This window comes from Ruditapes philippinarum, unplaced genomic scaffold (genome assembly GCF_026571515.1).
Source record: "Ruditapes philippinarum isolate M1 unplaced genomic scaffold, ASM2657151v2 ctg4105_1_1_1_1, whole genome shotgun sequence".
In the NCBI taxonomy this organism is placed as follows: domain Eukaryota; kingdom Metazoa; phylum Mollusca; class Bivalvia; order Venerida; family Veneridae; genus Ruditapes; species Ruditapes philippinarum.
The window spans coordinates 47690-58624 of record NW_026862381.1 but is presented as its reverse complement, the minus strand read 5'-3'; positions in this window follow the sequence as shown (position 1 = coordinate 58624).

Sequence of the window (10935 nt, the reverse complement as noted above, 5' to 3'; positions counted from 1 at the left end):
TTTCATTCAATCACGTGAAACAAGCCAATTGTTCACATTAGTAAAATTAAACATAGGCATGTTTTGACACGTTGTCTGTGATGCAATAATATTCTATTATTGCCTACTGTGTTAATTGACTATCATGGGCTATTTACCAGCAGATTGTCATATTAGATTATGGTTCGAATTTATTCTGTCGACTACTGTCTAGAGGAATGCGATAATCTTAATAAAAAAATTTAAACTTCTTTTGATCAAGCCTGACATATTGTAATTGTCTATTTGACATATCAAACAGTTACCTTCTTGCTGCATTTTCAAATCTAACGATTTATAAATAAGCAACATCGTTTTACACTGCAAACTCTTACATAAATATAAAGAGTATCCTTTCCGTTCTCTTTGACGCTGGAAACTTTGTTTTATATATAAAAGAGATAGGATACATTTTAATGTCTTTCATTAAGAATTTATAGATTCCGATCTTAAATTCTATATATTAAAACAGACAAACGACACTCAAAACAAATCATATACAAAGCGGCTAACATGAACGATTCTTTTTGTTGATAAATAATCGCAAAATATTGAAACTTTTTAATTTGCTCCATTTCAATAAAATAAAAATATTGAAAAGTTTGCATTTAATCAATTTTAATGATTTAAGGAAAGAGAGAGAAACGATGATAACGATGACGGTGACAACGACAAAACTATTTTGATGAAATGCTGTAAATGGAAAAAAATTATATATTTTCACTAACGTCAATAAGTCTTTAAAAATGTAAGTGAAATTTATAAGCTGAAAACCGTCCTACAAAATATCGGCCGGCTCAGGCGATAGAAGTAAAATAAACTTAGCAACAGAACAACATTTGATACTACTTAAAAGAAGTTATAGGTATAATATTTAAATAGTATTCATATTTGTAAATGTCAGAATTGTAACTAATATTATAGAAATACGTCGACCATATTTAATCAATAAGACATTTCGCTCTATTTGTCTGGTTAATTGTTTTTCTTATTAAAAAAGGGGTAAGATTCATGGTGCTTATAAGTTGTTAGTCATAACAATAACGAAATAAATAAAGAAAACATATGAACAATTTTGTCATAACACACTTAATGTTGAATCAAATATTGATTAAAAAAATAAAATAACACACCTTGCAGGCGAAAGTCATTACATTTAAATTGTTGTTGTTATAAAAAATGTATGTATGAGGATGAATTAAAGAATGCTAAAGGCAAATCTATCTTATAGCATAATAAGCAGTGGTCATTCGTGAGATAATGAAACTGAAAAAGATTGATGACGTCAGAACATAATTGATTGTCAATTAATAATGATTTATATGACGGACATTTGTTAAACATCTTACGGGAGGTATTTTATTGTTCTCATCGATGACAATAATGAATAGAAACCAAACCATTAGATGTGTGTACATTTAAAAAAATTACAATGACATGACGATTTTGACAATAGTCGATCTTTCTGCAAATAAATAGATTTCCCCTCGGCATGACGTAAACACACATTGTTCTTTGGTTTGCTTTATTTCATGGGAAGTATTAAACATCAATAGATAATGCTTTTTGCTTGTTTACTAAAATATAGAAAGCCAATATTTTTGTCCGAATATTAACTGGTCTGAATAAAGTATGTGGCATGTTTTTTAAAATGACATTCGTGGTTTAGTCATAAGATATTTCGTTATTTTGTACGTACTTTCACTGATAAAATCTGAAGATGTCTAGAACACCGTTGTGTTTTCCTGCTGTGTCAGTATGTAATAATGTACCTAACAAATATCTGAAGACAAAATGTATGTCATAACTACTTTGAAGACTGTGACACTGAAATAGTATATCATTGTCAGGATTCTCGAATACACTTGTTAACTGTTTGTATAATTATAATATTTGACTTATTTTGTGTTAAGCATGATATTACCTTGTTTTGACGAAGAATTTAAATTTAAAGAATGCATATAATAGAATATTTGTGATAAAAGATTAACTAATTGCATTTAATATATCCATCTTAGACCCATGAATAAAAAAGTTGTTACCGATTAAATTCAATATCAACCGCGAGAAATTGATAACATAGCTTTATCACATAGTCCAATTGAAAAACATAGGTTCATCACATAAGCCCATTTCATCACCATAAGTACACAAGCCACACAATTTTTGTATCATTACTGATAAGATAAGAAGAAAAAACATCTTGATCACAAGCTGAATATTATTTTCTATAAAACATGATCAAAACATGATGTGCAAAAAAAAACCCAGAATCTTTTGCTTAATAAGATTACTAATGCAACATTAAGTGTAAACGTTTTTACAATTATCATTATTATGAGCCAGGGATTTGCTTCATGTCATTTACAGAATAGTCAGCGTGTCAAAGCAATTCTGTCTATTGACATTTTAACAATATACTCGTTAATACTTGTTAATATTATATTTTTTTCCTTTTCACAAAATATACAAATGCTTTACTGGTTAGGGTCAAATAATTCATAAGAATAAATGAGTGTTTATATGAACCTGACTATCCCTTTTTGTATGACAAGATTCGTGACCATGATTTATTGCTTTATCATTTGTAAAAGCTTTATAAATATATATAAGCTAACAACCTAGTGTAAATGAGTGGTCAAAATATAACCTGATCTTGATACTTTTTATTATCATTTATATTGTGTTATTATCATAACATATTTATACAGAATGATATGATTGATTCAGGGGTGCATTAAGGTTGTTTCAGGTGAATCTAAATTAGATCATTAGTCCGAACTTTTTCTGTTTCTATGTACTGTTTTTAAGTTCATTAATGTCAACAGTTTTAACATTATTTTTCCTTATAAACGTCTTCAGTTTTGTTGCTTCTTTTACAGATGAATACAATAACTATTTATTATTCATTTTATTGGAGTGTAAAAGAAAATTGTTCACCTGATACCTTTGTTGTACATGTGTACAAAACATATGCTTGCGAAATTTGGTTTAGATATGAATTAATGATAACTGTTAAAGGAAATTTGTTTAACCGATACCTTTGAAACTAGCATCAGGTTTTAAGTAATTGCATACATTTGCAGCCGAACAATTATGATTTGTATGACGTTAAACATATCTAGTTCTCCTTTTTATTATTTAAATATCATTATCTATCGAGCAAAAAGATATCCAAGGACATATTAAAATAGTTAATGGCAAACAATCATGAATTTGAAACGTAAGCATATTTGACATCTTTAAGCCGATACGAAATTATTTTCTGTCATGCTCCTCTTCCACGCACCATTTAAATATGATTGTTTTATTATGGTATATGACGAAGTGGAAATGATGATGAAATGAAATCATGCAGACATCACGACCGCCTGAGAGGAGTAATTTCAGAAAATGTAACATTTTTAATATTAGTATGTGAATACAACTAATTGCTGACTGCCACAACGTACGTTTTTTCCTGAGTTTTATGCTTTGCTATCATATAATTATAAATATGTATCTATGCGAATTTTTACAAAATGAAATATGTGAATTCTACCGCAAATAAAAAGTTCTGATTAGAGCTTGTCACGTGGCTGTTTAGACCTGTTAACATGTTATTTTGGTGTAGTTTTAATTTAGACAGATGTATAATGAGTCATTCCAAATGCTATAATTTTCGTTTAATATTTTAATATGTAGTATGACTGCTATCGAGTCAATGAAAAAGACAATGGAGACCTTGAAGACTAAACTCATTTGAGTAGATATTTATATTTTCATTGTTGCAATAATTGTATATTTCACATTGTGCGGTTACTTGTTATCGTTGTGCTTGAATGGTTGGGACCAGCAAATGGTGTATTTTACAAGAAAGCACTTTGTTAATAAATTCTTGTAATATTTCGAGGTTTGACATCATTAAAAGAAAACTTTAAATAATATGTTTATTACGAATGTTGTTGAAACATTACTTAGTTTCAAACGGTGTATCTTATTAATTTGATCTGGAGGAAAACTTGAATAAAGATATGTTTCAGTATTCAAAAATTCTAATATACAAACATCTAAATTTTACCGTATCCGTTTCCACAGGAGTTCTAAGTATTATCACATTAATACTTTAGCAACCTTTGAAGAGAACAAATTTGTTAACTAAAATTCCATTTACGTATACATTACATGTATAAGTATTAAATATGATAAAAGTCCTGTTATTTTAGAATTCGTTTGACAATGCATTTAGCATAAACAATCTGAAGCTTACTTTTTAAATTGAATTTGATCATTTGAGACTGATTTATGATATTGACCATGTTAACTTAGCATCAAATTTCTTTGATGCACTTAGTGATAATGCTGCATTGTAATTGATACATCTTTTCAATCCATTTATCGTGACCTTAGATATACTTCAATACTATGAACAATTTAATGTTTTCTAAAATTTCTAAATGTTTTATATAGACGTCATAATTTCCTTAATGTTCTCATTTGTTTGTTACTTATCGCATGAGAAGTAGCTGTACAAATTTGTAAAAACTTATCTGGGTTTTATAATATTTGTCTATGACTGAATTGTTAATGAAAACCTTTATTAACACCTATTTTCAATGCCGACAATGACTTTTTAAATAGTTTCCCTTGATTCCTCATAAACGTTCCTTTAGGTTTTGTTATCTGCATTTACCACAACTTAAGTTATTAAAAAGTTAATCACAGTAAGAACACAACCCTCATTGACAAATATTTATTTTTTATTGTTAAAATTTGGATTATCGAAATCATGTTATCTGTATTTGTTGATTCAGTTCAAAAAGGTTCATAATGATGATTAAGTAGATCTTCATTATGAGGTCCCTACGACAGACCGGTGGTGACATTTCAACTTCTTGAACTCTCGGGTTCATCTTCACGAATTCACAATTTCAACTTCATGAATTCACGATTTTAACTTTTTGATTTCACAATTTAAACTACATGATTTTTTTCAAATTCGTAAAGTTTGTTTCGTAAAGTTCAAAACATGAATACTTAAAGTTTAATTCGTGAAGTTGAAATCGCGAATTCGTTAAGTTAAAAACGTATATTCACAAAGATGAAATCTTGAAGTTCAAGACGTGGATTTTGTAGCTTTTAAAGATCGATTTCTTGCGAAATGATTAAGAAGTAACTTCATGTCCGGCTAAGTATCTGTTACTTTGTGTTTTATTATATGAAATTAAATTTGTAAGCAAATCCTTTATTTTGCTAGCAGCAGGCCTTAAGTACAATTACAGTCAAGAACAATTATCATATAAATGACGTCGAACATTATGTTGTCAAAAAAGCATTACCATTATATAAACGATCATTTTATGTCATGGCCGGAGGATATCCAAGGATATGTTTAACTATTTCATGACAATCATAAATTTATAACGAAAGCATATTTAAATCTTTCAGTAAATACTAGTTATATTCTACCATTTTTTTCCCTTCGATGCGATATTTCCAATTTCTTGTGTTTTATTCCCTATGTACCATACCATAATATAAAATATAAAGAAAAATAAATATGTGAAAGAAATCATGCCTGTCTCGCAAGAATTACTACTGATTTCCTAGACTAAATGATTATATAATCATGCGTATTGAAGAAAATCATACTGAAATGTTAATATTAAACGGCATATACAATCATTAGAATTGATTTGTTTCATACGTTGTATTGCATTGTTTTCCCCAATTGCATCATTGTACATTGATATTAATTACATAACTTAAAAGAAACAATTATATTCAAATTTATCTCAAATGAATTAGTGACACGCGTGAATATGTCATAAGTGTGTTTTAAAATTTTAAATAACCGTTTTTTTAAATTTAAAATTTGTTTTTTCTTTTTTAAACAATGATTTTAATTTTTTTTCCTCTTTTACCCAAAAAGTACCAAAACCAAAAATCATTCCCCAATAAAAAAATTTCCCTTTAAAATCATTTAGGTAGACAAAACTTAAATTAAAATGTTTCAAAGAAAATTAAAAAGCTGCAAAAAAGGCAATACTTTTTTTATACAGTAACAGTAAACGTTTTTGAAATGGTATTAACAAACAAAATTCTGAGTCTTTCTCGTCATTTAAGTAAACGTATTTAAATTGTTTATCTTTTCAAATGTACATTACAAGCAACACACATTCAATAAAAGATATTGTCGATTAATATTGCATTGGGACATTGAGTGGGAAATTTTGGAAGTTATCAAGAAATGATTGTTGGATTGCAAAATATGGATTAACGTTATGATAGTTCGTTCCCAGTGTGCAACAAACCTAGAAACAAATAGGAACAATCATTTTATTGACAAATTTAAAAGTTTTACCTCTTTCATCAAGCTTCATTGACCGTCCTGCCGTGTTGATCTTTTTTCATATTTTATTTTAAGATCGTTCATAATTAAACTGCATTATTACTAAGGAAACAACAAATATGTTGTTAAGAAATATCCTTCAAAATTCAGCATAATCACTTGTATTATAGTTTGGGGCTCTTTCTTACTAGACTAGTGAAAAATGTATCAAAGTTAAATCGTATAGTTTTTACACATACATGGACAAAACGTTAACTGGGGGTGCAGTAAGTAGTTACCTGAACCCAGTTACCACACTGTCTGTCGGGAATAAAAATAGAACATGCTCTTTCTTTAGCTCATCTTACTGGGGTTAACCTGTTAGGACGACAGATGAACGAAAAACAATAGAAATGGCATTTTCAGATGCTTGTTCATTGGTGACTTCTTTCTGGAGTTTCATATTGTGACGCTCCCTCGTACAAATCAGATGGCTTCGTGCTTTGATGCTTTTCCTATTACCTAAGTGCATCAACAAGATATGAAATTTTCTATAAAAAGTATTTTAGTAAATTTTAACTAATCAAATATCCAATCCTACAATCATTGTAACTGTAAAAGAAGGGGGGTTTTTAAGCTAAAACTATCTCAAATACAGGTGCATTTGAAAAATATTAGGACTTAAAAACAAATAATACTCTATATACTGATATATTGGATGCTGACGTGAATCATTATATTAACAGTGTGTCCTTTTTATCAGTTAATCTTCTAATTATAATGCAAACGACTAGATCTGCATTTTTTAAAGTTTCCCTTTTGGCGTTTCTTTCAGAAAAGGTAAAAGATCACCAGTACTTGGAAAAAAAAAAAAATGTATTTTTTGAGTAAAATTGTTTTCCCCAAAAAAAATTTGCATGTTTTTAATTTAAAAAAAAAAAAAGTATTTTTTAAAAAAAATGCAGTGAAGGGCATAAACTACAGCGAAGGGGTTAAACGGCCCTTAAAAAAAAAAAACTGCAAATTAAAAAATATTTCCCATAATTTTTGTAAAAAAATTAAAATATTTTATTTCGGGGCACTGGGGAAATTTGATTATTCGGGAAAACGTTTAATTTTTAAAATTTTAACGCAAATTTACAAAATGTAAAAAACATTTTTTTGTTTTTTACCTGAACATCAAATTTACATTTTGTGGGAAAAGCCCCGGTATTTAAAATTTGGGAATGTTTCAGCTATGAACATTAAGTACCTGAACTATATCATTCATTTAATGTACAAACGCCTTTATAGCGCATATAACAGCAATGTGAACCGACGACTGCCTACTGTTAATCGGGAGAAAACCAATTTGATAAAACATAACATACATGTTTATGTTTGTATTATCCTGACACAATGATATAATTTAGTACTACACTTACTAAACAGTATAATTGTGTGTTTCATCTACTGAAATAAATCTGTCAAGGCAATATTGATCTTCTTTAAGTATATGTTTTCCTCCATCTATGTTGTAAATTCTTTACAACATCACTTCAAAGAAATAATAATAACACGAACTATTTTTATCGACAAATGTATTTACGTTACCAAATATGATTGTTTGTCATGTCATTGAAATATTTTATCTTTATCATGTTCTTAAATTTCTTATCTTTACTACACAGAATGATTTTAAAGGTTAAAAGGGAGTGCTTGTTTTGACATCTTAATGTTTGATAGGAATAACATAAAATTATTGCTTTTGGCAGTAATTATTAACAATCAGTAAATAATTGATGCCAGAACAACAAAGGTATCCCTTTGACATAATAACAACAATTTACTTTCATTTATTTCTAAATGAAGTAACACACGTAATTATGTGTTTGTAAACCAAAGATATTGGTTTAGCGATTTTGTGTAACCTTATAAAAGGGAAAAATTAACATTTCTGTCATTTTGCGATGGTTAGAAATAAAGTAACGCTGAATGTGTTGACATTTAAGTATTGAAATTTACTTCAATTTTCAGAAATATCAGTTGTCGGAATAAAGATCAACAGTTTTTCATATGAAGTAACCTTAATTCACCTTATAATGTTCTGGTCCTTCGGGATCATTGATGCCAACACTATTAAGTGTTGAGGATTAAGTACCACTCAAGCCGGTGTTACGGGGCGTGGGTGATGTTACACGTATTCATTATCTCTCATGTACATACTCAATTAAACCGAGTCTGCATTTCTCTTGTAATTTTGTTGTGATAAATGCTTCCGAGGGATCACTATGTTTCCAGATATTTTTACCTATACAATTTAATTTTAGTAAAGTTTAATTATAGCAAAATGTCAGTTTAAAAAATATATGCATCACTCATATTTACAAAGTTCTTAATACATATTTATTGTTCTTTTTACAAAAAGTGATCTTTAAAAAAGATGTTGGAGCACCAAACCTAATACCGTATCCCGGTATATACAGAACAAGGCGCTTGGATGATTAAATTCTAAAATAACGCATTTTCACCGGCGGCTGAAACGCTCTTTTTCAACTTTCACACCGATTTATAAACATGAAAGATAATGAATAAAAAATGTACAAATCAGCGAAAAAGCGATATTTTTCTACTTCGTAATCATGATTTCTGCCAACATCTAGAGGTGGCGGATCAAAACTGTAGTAAATCAAATCACTTTACAAATGCTATAGCAAGTGTTATCATGGTGCCACTTACAAAGAAACATGTCATTTAATAAAAGAATGACTGGGTTTATGTCAACAATCAATTATTCTAATGAATGAATATACCAGATACGTATAAAACATTCGTATATTTTGTGACAGGTAATTAACTCTCAAACTAATAATTTCATTGTTAAACATGTGTTTTATGGAGATCTGATCTGACACGTGGAATGATCTGTCAATGACACGAAGCCATTCCCTGCGACACTAGATAATATAAACTGAACGATTTTTACACTGTCACACTTAAGTTCTACAAAGCACATTCTTATAAGGAAACTTATTTGTCACAAGAAATGACTTTTTGTGAAGTACATTTACTGTTTGATATACAATTAGATTATTTCGTCTGTTGATGAAATTATTTCTTTTCATCGTTTTGTTTTGTCTGTTTTGTATAAATCTTGCTACTCAAAAAGTTGTATATCAATAGCAATTTTCTATACTTATAACATTATCTGAAACAGGGATAATTTGTGAAAAACTGTAGTTTAAGGATAATGAAATCAGCAAAGTTTGCACTTATATATTTAGTTATATATCTGAATTTTTATAAAAGATATACAATGCTCAAATTTGATATCAGAACATATGTATAATTGACACAAGGTCACTTTGTAAATATAATTTATAAAAATAGACATGTTGTGACTTCACGTAAAGTAGATATGTTATGTTCATAAATGGTCATAATATGAATATATATTGTCATTTATAAACTGGCAGTTTGTTTCTTAAGAGAAGAATGGTCCAACTTTATTTGTGACCTGTAATAAGGAATGCAGCTTCCCATACACAGTGTATTTATTCTTTTAAATAATATTCAAAATTAGACATATTCAATAAGAATTTCATAGATCTGTGATTAAAATATTTTACTTAAAGATGAGCAAACTATAACGTTTTCTTTGCACAACTTTAAAATCTTGGTATCAACACACAATTTTTCCTAAATCAATTAATTCCAAAGCAAACACTACGTTTGTTTCAAGCCATGACAATTGGAACAGAATAATACAATGAAACAGTGCGATGGACTTTTTATTCCTATGCGACAACTCTATTATATTAAAATAGACCACGTCGCTTTGTATTTTATTTCTTTTCAAATGTTCAAATGTACGCACACCGAATGATCCTTTTTATTATCATTGAAGAAGACAATGAAATACCTTTTGTTATGACGTTTAAAACAGATAAATGAAAATCATTAAATTTTATCAAATGAGTTCTACAAACTTAATGACGTCATAAATCATGTTTCCGCCAAACTCTATTTTCATGAATACAAACATCAATAAAATTGTCTTTAAAAGGACAAACCATTGCATTGATTAGATTCACATTATCTTTTTTTCCAAGAAGGAGATTTTTTGATTTACGGACTAGCTGCTTATGTCCTTATGGAGTTGCCTTTCAGCTCACTACGTCATCATAATCAATAATATATTTAAACAATGAAATAAAACAACGTCTGTATTCTTTGTAAAAAAAAAGCGTGCAATAAGTTTTGCGTAAAATAATATACAGAAAGGCGACGATGTTATTCCTTACATTGAAAATGAAACAATGTTTTTCCTTGAAATTATACAATCATCGCTTTTATAAAAAATTACAATGCAGCAGATATCCTCATTTGAAGTATTTACATTATTTCTGGATAAAGATAATAATCATGTTTTCATTCTCTTATATTAACGAAATATTGTAATTAACTATAATGTTAACAACTTTCCAATGAACTAAGTAACATTTTTTTTTATTATACAAAAACATTATATTTAATGAAAACAATTAAAGTGACATTATGCAAATCCAGGGGTATACAGTGAGTGAACGGGTGAAGATCAAAATATGTTCTCATTTTGCAATAATCCC